General features: G+C 46.0%; 1 protein-coding gene across 2 annotated transcripts in view; it reads left to right on the forward strand.

Annotated features, from left to right (window-relative positions):
• The first annotated feature begins 10,625 nt into the window (after window positions 1-10,625).
• Window positions 10,626-11,106, forward strand: part of cfap100 (cilia and flagella associated protein 100) — a 38,517-nt gene continuing 38,036 nt past the window's right edge. For both annotated transcript variants that reach the window (XM_059649695.1, XM_059649696.1), the window contains exon 1: window positions 10,626-10,858. The gene's annotated coding sequence lies outside the window, so the exon portion shown is untranslated. The remainder of the gene's footprint in view (window positions 10,859-11,106) is intronic.

Genomic DNA, 11,106 nt, shown 5'->3' on the forward strand with positions numbered 1-11,106 from the left:
TCACAAAGAACATTGAGAGAGACGCACAGAGTGAGAGAGAGAAAGAGAGAGACAGACAGACAGAGAGCCAGACACGTCTTGTTGACTGAAGAGGTTCTAAACAAGGATCACTGGACTCAAAACACTAACTCTGTTTTCTTTCCACAGATGCTACCACATCACAGTCCAAAGATGTGCAGTTTAGGTGGATTGACCATGCTAAATTGCCCTGTAGAATGCAGGGATGTGCAAGCTAGGTGGATTGCCATGGGTAAATGTGGGTCTGCGTGAGATGCCCTTTGGAGGGTTGTTGCAGACCCAACGGGCTGAATAGCTTCTATCTGCACAGTAGGGATTCTATGATCTGCTGAGTTTCTCTATCGATTTCTGTTTAATTATGTGGTTGACTGACCATCAGCATTAAGGGGAACAAAGAACCAACTTGCATTTCTTTAATGCCTTTTATGATTTCATGACCTCACAAACCACCTTGCACTCAATTAAATGCTATCTAAAGTGTAAGCACTGTTGCAGTGTAGCAAACATAGCAACCATTCTGTACCCAGCAAGCTCCCACAAATAGCAACGAGATAACGATTATATAGTATGTTTCAATTATGCTGAGTGAGTGGCAAATATTAGCTAAGGACATTAATGAGACTCCACTTTGCTACTTCAAGATAGTGGCTATGGGATCTTTACGTGCATCTGAGGAAGAAGAAGGAGCCTCAGATTGACTTTTCAACCACGAGACAACAGTATCACCAACTATTCAGCACCCTAAGTTCAGCACTGAAGATTTCAGCCTAGGATTCTGTGATCAGGTCTCTGAAAAAGGACTTGAAACCATAATCTTCTGACTCAGTGGCAAGACAGAGAACGTTATCCACAGAGCCACAGTTAGAAAAGGCAGTGGCTTGAGAGAACGTTATCTACAGAGCCACAGTTAGAAAAGGCAGCAGCTTGAGAGAGGGAGAAAAATCTTTGGGGGTAGAAACATAAAGATGACAGTTAATGTTCCAACGTAAATAGTTATGTTCCATTGCACTCATGCATGATGAAGCAGCAATGCTAAAATTTTTGCCAATATTGCACTCAAATCATTATTCTATATGTTTTGGGTATTAACATCCACTATGATTTATTGAGAAACATACCCAACAGCTGACAATTGTAAAGGAGTTCTTTGAGGAAATTTAATCATCAGTGAAGATCGAACACGTTGTTCACTTTGATCTTCCAAGGAGGATGTAGATGATGCATTACTGCTTTCACCTTTCCCTAGAAAAATATAAGATTGTGTATTTATATGCAGCTTGAATTTATATATTAATTTGTTAAACAATCCATTTGATGAAAGTGCACTCATAACTCTGTGGATAATTATTTGAAAGATGGACCCAACATACACAACTTTCTGTATGAAACAATACTAATTGGTCTACTGGACCTATCTCTATCTTGGTATTCTCAGTGCCTAGTATCCTTCATTGAGAGATAGATTTAATACTTTGAGTCCAAAATGACTGTTCTTCTGGACATGTTCACTTTAGTCTTGAGCTCCAAAGAATAGTCATTTTGAACTCAAAGCATTAACTGTTTCTCTTCCCCCTGATCCTGCTAAACCTGCTGAGCTTTTCCAACACTACATTTTTGCTAAAGACTGTTTGCTACTGGTTTGGATTCAGCAACAAGACTTCCAGCATTTACAAGGCACAAGTCAGGATTGTGACAGAATATTTACCACTTGCCTGGTTGAATGTAGGTCCGATAAGACTCAAGAAACTCAATACCATCCAGGACAAAGCAGCCATTGGATTGGCATCCTATCTACCACCGACATTACCTTTTTTTTCCATTGCCAGACCTCAGAAGTCCACATGCAGCAGCTTCCACGTTAGAAAACAATGTGGTGGCACGATGATCGCTGTGTGAAGAACCTCTCAGTGCTGCACAGCTCACAGAGGACATTTTCCACTACTTTCAACATTAACTCCTTCATGTGCAAGAATCATGAGATGCACAGCAGCAAATCACAGCTGGTTCTTCAACAGTACCACCCAAACCTACAGACACTGTAGAAGGACAGGGCAGCAGATACATGGGAGCGCCACTAGCTGTAGGTTCCCCTCCAAGCCACACACCATCCTCACTGGGAAATATATTACTGCTACTTCAGTGTTGTTGGGTCAATATCCTGGAAATCTTCCTTAACAGCTTTGTGGGTCTACCTATAACAAAGGACTGCAGTAGATCAAGAAAGCAGCTCACCATCATCTTTTCAACATCAGTCCTGACGAAGAGTTTTGCCCCAAATCATTAACTTCCCTGCTCCTCAAATGCTGTCTGACCTGCTGTGCTTTTCCACCCTCACACCTGGAGACTCTGCCTGCTCAACAGCAGTTAGGGATGGGTAACAAAATGCTAGCCCAGCCAACAATGGCCACAGACAGTGAATACATAAAGATTCAGCACTGGGAAGGTTCAAACAGCATGCAGGACACAAGTCAATCAATATATGTGTTTGTAATTACTAACTTCTGTGGTGAACAAGCTCTCTCCTTGCTTTTGGATCTGAAAGTAATGTTGTGGAAACATGATGGGACCTACAGAGATAAAAAGATGAGTGCATTTTTAAAAATATTTATCTTGTTCCATTTACTTCATGCTTCATAAACATTTGGTGATGTTGACAGACGACACAGAAACAATACATGAATGAATATGAGACCTGTAATAATCTAAGAGGAATTTAGCCAAACAAGTATCTTTGTCAAAACCCAATTCTGATTTCAATTGCTGCCAGCGATCAGTCTCTGTGCCAATATTAACCATCTGCTTCCTCCGCAAACGGTACCGTTCCAAACGCCGTCTTTTTGCCTCTTGTGGTTCTAAGTAAGGCTGGCGGCCACGTCTGGATGTAGACTTTAACATTACTGTGTTCTCTATTCAAGCTTATCTGAATTGCTTCAGCACATGAACTGAAATATTAGAAACAGAATAAAGAATGAAGCAGCATGAACAACTAAGTCACATATTTTGTTAGATATAGCTTTGTATGTTTTGTTTAACTCTGCTAAAGGTGTTAACTTGTAAATGTCAGCCTTATGATGATGAGGGGTTACATACAAGAAAAGCTTCCTCTGCTCTTTCAAACTGAAAGCTTCCACTACTCTTCGAAACTAAAAATAAAACCATTCAACATTGTCCCCATCAAACACTCTCAGGACTGCTACAACATGGGGTTTAATACAGAATAAAGATCCATTTTCGCTATACACATCATACACTCTGACGGGGACACGACCAGGTTAGACAGAGTAAAGCTCTCTTGAATCTTTTAAACTGAAAGTAAAACTCTGTTGACACTGTTTCCATCAAACACTCCCACGGCAGGTACAGCAAGGTGTTAGATGTCCCTTCTAAACTGCCCAAAAGAAATCTATAAAATGAATATATCAATACAACTACTCCTACTGTGTTCCAATAGGACCTGCTCCACAGACTGAAAACATTTTTAACATAGAACATAACAGCACAGTACAGGCCCTTCGGCCTTCGATGTTGTGCCGACCTGTCATACCAATCTGAAGCCCATCTAACCTACACTATTCCATGTACATCCATATGCTTGTCCAATGATGACTTAAATGTACTTAAAGTTGGCGAATCTACTACCGTTGCAGACAAAGTGTTCCATTCCCTTACTACTCTCTGAGTAAAGAAAATACCTCTGACACCTGTTCTATATCTTTCACCCCTCAATTTAAAGCTATGCCCCCGCGTGCTCGCTGTCACCATCCTAGGAAAAAGGCTCTCCCTATCCACCCTATCTAACCCTCTGATTATTTTATATGTCTCAATTAAGTCACCTCTCAACCTTCTTCTCTCTAATGAAAACAGCCTCAAGACCATCAGCCTTTCCTTGTAAGACTTTCCCTCCATACCAGGCAACATCCTAGTAAATCTCCTCTGCACCCTTTCCAAAGCTTCCACATCCTTCTTATAATGCGGTGACCAGAACTGTACACAATACTCCAAGTGCGGCCGCACCAGAGTTTTGTACAGCTGCAGCATAACCTCTTGGTTCCGGAACTTGATCCCTCTATTAATAAAAGCAAAAACACTGTATGCCTTCTTAACAGCCCTGTCAACCTGGGTGGCAACTTTCAAGGATCTGTGTACCTGGACACCGAGATCTCTCTGCTCATCTACACTGCTAAGAATCTTACCATTAGCCCAGTGCTTTGCATTCTGGTTACTCCTACCAAAGTGCATCACCTCACACTTGTCCGCATTAAACTCCATTTGCCACCTCTCAGCCCAGCTCTGCAGTTTATCTATGTCTTTCTGTAACCTACAACAACCTTCGTCACTATCCACAACTCCACCGACCTTGGTGTCGTCTGCAAATTTACTAACCCATCCTTCTACGCCCTCATCCAGGTCATTTATAAAAATGACAAACAGCAGTGGACCCAACACCGACCCTTGGGGTACACCACTAGTAACCGGTCTCCAGGATGAACATTTTCCATCAACCGCCACCCTCTGTCTTCTTTCAGCAAGCCAATTTCTGATCCAAACTGCTATATCTCCCACAATCCCTTCCTCCACATTTTGTACAATTGCCTACTGTGGGGAACCTTATCGAACACCTTGCTGAAATCCATATACACCACATCAACCGGTTAACTCTCATCTACCTGTTTGGTCACCTTCTCTTATTGTGATATAATTGGCCCAGTTTAATTTAGAATATCTCTCCTTCAAGCAGTTTGCATTATCTGGTTTTACTACTCTGGATGAAGTTGGATAGCTTGTTATAACTAAAATTATCCCTTTCAAATCTATAATTGTATCATCTGTCAATCTTGACTCTTCCTGTGAGAATGTACCCAATTTAGATAATCACTCCATATAATCCAATTCCTCCCTCCACTTTGTCACTGTGTATGCCAAAGTTGGAAGAAAGCCATTGTCTTACATTATGTCATGCACGATATATTGTAAACAAAGTAGTATCTCCATCTTGGTAACCCTCTCTTGAAACCTCCTCCAGTCCAACAGTCCTCCCCTTCTCTAATCTCCTCTAATCTGTACAATCTTATCTCTGTAACCTCCTCCTGCCCCTACAACTCTAGCTCCGAAACCTTCCCCAGACCCACAAAATCCTTCCTAAATCTCTAATCTCCTCCAACCCCAACAACCTTCCCTAACTCTGTAACCTCCAGCACTCATATTCCTCCCCATCTCTGTAACCTCTTCCAGCACCCACACCCCTCTATAACTTCCACCAGACCTGAGATCTCTCTCCCTGAAACCTCCTTCAGACCCTACAAAACTCTGTACACCTCCAACTCTAGCCTTATGCAAACTCTAAACTCACTTTGGCCCAGAACTGGTGAATGTGCCCAAGGCTCTGGAATTCATCTCTGCCACACTTTCTCTGTTTAGACAATGATTAAAACTACACTTCAATATCTATTCAATACTCATAAAAAGATCTGTGGCACCATTAAATTATATAATGTACTATCGTTAAACTTCCTCTTTCCAGGATGTTTGTTCATTTGCCCAAACATTTCCTCCATGGACTGGTGCCAATTATTGTCTGAGTCACAGTCAGGAGAACAATTTTAAAATCTTTTTGCGAGTGACAGTCTGGGGAGGTGACGGCTTTATGGTATTATCACTCAAACATTAATCTAAAGAACCAGATAATGTCCTGTCAGACCTGGGTTCAAATCCTGCCTACCATCCAGTGTGCAATGACGGGTTGATTGGTTTATTATGTTTGGGCTGTTGTGACCCAGTGGTAGCATCCTAAATCTGAGCTGGGAAGCACAACGCTCAAATATGACCTGCTCTAGTGGTGTGGAATAGTATTTGTGCAATGTTATTGTAAAACTTACCATGTCTGGTAAGTGGAAGGTTTTCAAAAGTGTGATAATGAGAGTTCAGAGTCATTGTGTTCCTGTTAGATTGAAAGGTAAGGTTAATTGTATGAGGGAGCAATGAAAAAAATCAGTTAACCTTTCGGGTCTGGTGACCATTACTCAGTATGAAGAGCGTAGGAAAAAGAGATCAGGAAGGCAAAGAGGGGATGTGAAATAGTCTTAGTAGGTAACAGCAATCCAAAGAGATTCTACATGTATGTTAAGAGCAAGACAGCAACTAGAGAGAGAAATGATGAAGGGTCATGTTAGCTCATATTTTTTCATCATAGATTATATTAGATTCAATTCCCTACAATGTGGAAACAGGCCCTTTAGCCCAACAAGTCCACACTGCCCCTTGGAGCATCCCACCCAGACCCATCCTCCATAACCCACACACCCCTGAACACTACGGGCAATTTAACATGGCCAATCCACCTAGCCTGCACATCTTTGGACTGTGGGAGGAAACCAGAGCACCTGGAGGAAACCCACACAGACACGGGGAGAATGTGAAAACTCCACACAGACAGTTATCCGAGGCTGGAATTGAACCCGGGTCCCTGGTGCTGTGAGGCTGCAGTGCTAACCACTGAGCCACTGTGCTGCCTGTGCCAGATCTGCTGAGTTTTTCCAGCAACTTTGTTTTTGCTCCTGATTTACAGATCCACAGTTCTTTTGGTTTTTATTATGAATAAAGATATTGAGATTCTAGTCAAGAATAAAAAAGAATCATTGATATAGACAATTGGATTCAAATTAATCTCTTGAGCAGTATAAAATGTTTAGGAGCATTTTTAAGAGGGAGATCAGGAAGGCAAAGAGGATATATGAGATGACCTTAGTAGATAAGGATAATCCAAAGAGATTCTACATATATTTTAAGAGCAAGTGAGCAACTAAGGAGAGAAAGTAGGCCTCTTGAAGATCAAAGAGGTCATCTTTGCATTGAAACTCAGGAGTTGGGAGAGATATTACTTGAATATTTTGCATCCACTTTAACTGTGGAGAAAGAAATGGAAGCTAGAGAATTTGGAAATACTGATATTTTGAAAACAGCTCACATTACAGAAAAGGAAGTGCTCGAGATCTTAGAAAATATAAAAGTAGATAAATCGCTGAGACCAATCTAGTGTATCTCAGGTCATTAGGAGAAGCTAGAGGGGAAATTGCGAGGCCCTTAGCAGATATATTTGCTTCATCTATAACTATGGGTGAAGTGCTGGACAACTGGCTAATGTTGTGCCTTTGTTTAAGAAGGGACAGAAGGTAAAGCCTGGAAACTAGAGACCCATGAGTCTGACTCAGTGAGCCTGAAAATTGGAAATTTTCAAACTGATGTAAAGCATCAAAAGAATCACGGAGGTACATGGGCAGGGACCAGACCAGCGGAGAGAAGACTGAGACAAGGTAGGAAGAAATGAGTTCAATGGAGCAGAGGCAGGCTGAAACAATAGGTCTGCTTGGACAGTCCTGTTTGTGGTTTTTTGGAAGGAGGTAGAAGTGACCTGTGCAGGGCTGGGGGGCTATCAGTTTGGAGGCAATGAAATATCAGCTTGGAGGCAGGGGCATTTACATATTGATAAAGAAAATTTTATTGCCTACATTTAAAGAATCCTTCACAATCCAAACCTTTAAAATTATAGCAGTCTCAGTAAATGTTTGGAAAATTAAAATCACCTAATATTACAACTTTATTCTTACATATATCCGAGATCTCTCTAAATATTTCTTCTTCAATTTCCCTCTAATTATTTGGAGGCCTGTAGTACAACCCTATCATGGTGATCTTTCCTTTGTTATTTTTAATTTCAACCCATTTATGTTCACTGGATTTTTTTGAAATACCTTTGCTAGTTACAGCAGTAATGCCATTCCCCCTCCTCTCTTGCCTCCCTTTCTATCCTTCCTTTAGCATGTGAAACCTGGAACACTGAGCTGCCATTCCTGCCCTACCAGCCAAGTTTTTGTAATAGCTACGAAATCCCAATCCTATATTCCCAAATAAGCCCTCAGTTTATCAGCCTTACTTGTAAGGCACCTTGCATTAAAATAAATGCAGTTTCATTCTTCAGAGTTACTTCTTTCTTTGATTTGCTCTTGTCTGTTTTTTGGCCATTTGGCTCAGTTACTCTACGCCATTCAATCTGATATGTTTCTCAACCCAATTCTCCTACTTTCTCCCAACAATCCTTGACCTTCTTACCAATCAAGAACCTATCTAATTTTAAACACGCTTGGCCTCCACAGATTCACCTCCGCCTGAAGAAATTCCTCCTAATCTCAGTTCTAAAGAGTTGACCCTTCACTCTGAGGCTGTGTCCTCAGGTCCTACGTGAACACATCTACTAGTGAAACACTTGCTACTAATGAAAACATCTTCTCCACATCCACTCTATCCAGGCTACTCAGTATTCTGTAAGTTTAAACCAGATCTCCCCTCATCCTTCCAAATTTCATCAAGTACAGCCTCAGAGTGGTCAATTGTTTCTCATATGTCAAGCACTTCATCCTGGGAGTGATGGGTTAGTGGGGCACATAGAAAGGGTTGGGGGAGGGGCAAGACAGATGTGGAGGTTGGCCATGAGAGACAGGTAAAGGGTGGTGGACGAAGACCCTGAAAGACCACAAAAGGGGCTTAGAGAGGGGCCAAGGGAGTGAGGAGAACGGGGAGGGGAAAAGAGGGGAGGAAGGGGGAGGGGAGGAAGGTGGGGATGGAAGGCAGGGGAGATGGGGAGGGGAGGTGGGAGACAGGAAGGGGGGAGGGGAGGGAAGAAGTGGGGAAGAGAAGTGGGGGGAATGGTGGGGAGTGGGATAAGCAGGAGAGGGTGCAGTGGAAAGGTTGGTGGGGGTGATGTGTTGGGGAGGGGATTGCTGTTTCTCCCCACCCCTGCCGCTTACTGAAACCACGCTGCTGTTGCCCTGAGGCTGAGACAAAAAAATACCAGAGCCTGGACCCGAGCTGCCTGTGATTCCAGAGGTGTTGGGTGGCCCTGGCGGTGGATTTGTGCGAGGGGTTGTCTCTGGGGTAATGTATGTATGCGTGAGGGGTTGCGTGTGCGTGTGAGAGGGGTGTGTTTGGGTTTGTGTGAAGGGTTGTATCCGGGGGTGTAGGGGTCGTGTCTTTGTGGGGTGGGGGGCGCTGGGTGTGTGTGTGTGAGACGGGTTGTGTCTGGGTGGGTCGATGAGTTGTGTCGGGGGGGTGAGAGTGTGTGTGAGGGGTTGTGTGTGGGGTGATGTGTGTGTCTGTAGGGGGGTGGTGTGTGTGTGAGGGGTTGTGTCTGCGGGGGTGAGAATGTGTGAGGAGTTGTGTCTGGGGGGTGGGTGAGTGCTTGTAAGGGGATGTGTCTTGGGGCGGGGCGACGGGTTGTGTCTGGGGGTGGTGGGTTTGTGTATGAGGGATTATGTCTGGGTGGCTGGGGGTGTGTATAGGGCTGATTCTGAGAGTATGTGTGGGGTTCTGTCAGAGGGTGTGTGTGGGGTTATGTCTGAGGGTAAGTGTGACGTTGTGTCTGAGGGTGTCCGTGGAGTTGTGTCTGAGGGTGTCCGTGGAGTTGTGTCTGAGGGTGTGTGGGGGGTTGTGTCTGAGGGTGTATGTGGGGTTGTGACTGAGGGTGTCTATGTGTGGAGTTCTGTCCGAGGGTGTGTGTGGGGGGGGTCTGTCTGAGGGTGTGTGTGTGGGGGTCTGTCTGAAGGTGTGTGTGTGGGGGTCTGTCTGAGGGTGTGTGTGTGGGGGGGGTCTGTCTGAGGGGGTGTGTGTGGGGGTCTGTCTGAGGGTGTGTGTGTGGAGTTCTGTCTGAGGGTGTGTGTGTGGGGGGGTCTGTGTGAGGGTGTGTGTGTGGGGGGTCTGTGTGAGGGTGTCTGTCTGAGGGTGTGTGTGTGTGGGGGGTCTGTGTGAGGGTGTGTGTGTGGGGGTCTGCTGAGGGTGTGTGTGTGGGGGGGTCTGTGTGAGGGTGTGTGTGTGGGGTTCTGTCCGAGGGTGTGTGTGTGTGTGTGTGGGGGGGGGTCTGTGTGAGGGTGTGTGTGTGGGGTTCTGTCCGAGGGTGTGTGTGTGGGGGGGGGGTCTGTGTGAGGGTGTGTGTGTGGGGTTCTGTCCGAGGGTGTGTGTGTGTGTGGGGGGGGTCTGTGTGAGGGTGTGTGTGTGGGGGGGTCTGTGTGAGGGTGTGTGTGTGGGGGGATCTGTCTGAGGGTGTGTGTGTGGAGGGGTCTGTGTGAGGGTGTGTGTGTGGGGGGATCTGTCTGAGGGTGTGTGTGTGGAGGGGTCTGTGTGAGGGTGTGTGTGTGGGGGGGTCTGTGTGAGGGTGTGTGTGTGGGGGGATCTGTCTGAGGGTGTGTGTGTGGAGGGGTCTGTGTGAGGGTGTGTGTGTGGGGGGATCTGTCCGAGGGTGTGTGTGTGTGTGGGGGGGGTCTGTGTGAGGGTGTGTGTGTGGGGGGGTCTGTGTGAGGGTGTGTGTGTGGGGGGATCTGTCTGAGGGTGTGTGTGTGGAGGGGTCTGTGTGAGGGTGTGTGTGTGGGGTTCTGTGTGAGGGTGTGTGTGTGTGGAGGGGTCTGTGTGAGGGTGTGTGTGTGTGGAGGGGTCTGTGTGAGGGTGTGTGTGTGGGGTTCTGTCCGAGGGTGAGCAAGATAGGGGGGAGGATAGGAAACCGCCAAACCTCCGGGACCGCCCTTTGACCCGTCGCGGCGCCTGCGCAGCTCGGGGTGGGTGAAATGCCCCTGTGAGGGGGCGGTGATTATGTCGGTCGGCGGTGCGGCCGGAATTAGTTTTCGGGGGAAATACACCGTGAGCTGAGAATTGTGTGAAAATAAAACGTGCTAAAGGGGGGGCCCACCGTTGCCAGGAGACGGTGCGGTTTCGGTTTCCATGGGAACGGAGCAGGACGCCGGCGGCGAAGCGCGAGCGGACTTCAGCCCCCGCCATCACCAGGGACAGAGAGTGTGCAGTAAGTGACCCCCCCCCATCACCAGGGACAGAGAGAGTGCAGTAAGTGACCCCCCCCCATCACCAGGGACAGAGAGTGTGCAGTAAGTGACCCCCCCATCACCAGGGACAGAGAGTGTGCAGTAAGTGACCCCCCCCCCCATCACCAGGGACAGAGAGTGTGCAGTAAGTGACCCCCCCCCCCCATCACCAGGGACAGAGAGTGTGCAGTAAGTGACACCCCCCCATCACCAGGGACAGAGAGTGTGC

This window comes from Stegostoma tigrinum, chromosome 11 (assembly GCF_030684315.1).
Source record: "Stegostoma tigrinum isolate sSteTig4 chromosome 11, sSteTig4.hap1, whole genome shotgun sequence".
Taxonomy (NCBI): domain Eukaryota; kingdom Metazoa; phylum Chordata; class Chondrichthyes; order Orectolobiformes; family Stegostomatidae; genus Stegostoma; species Stegostoma tigrinum.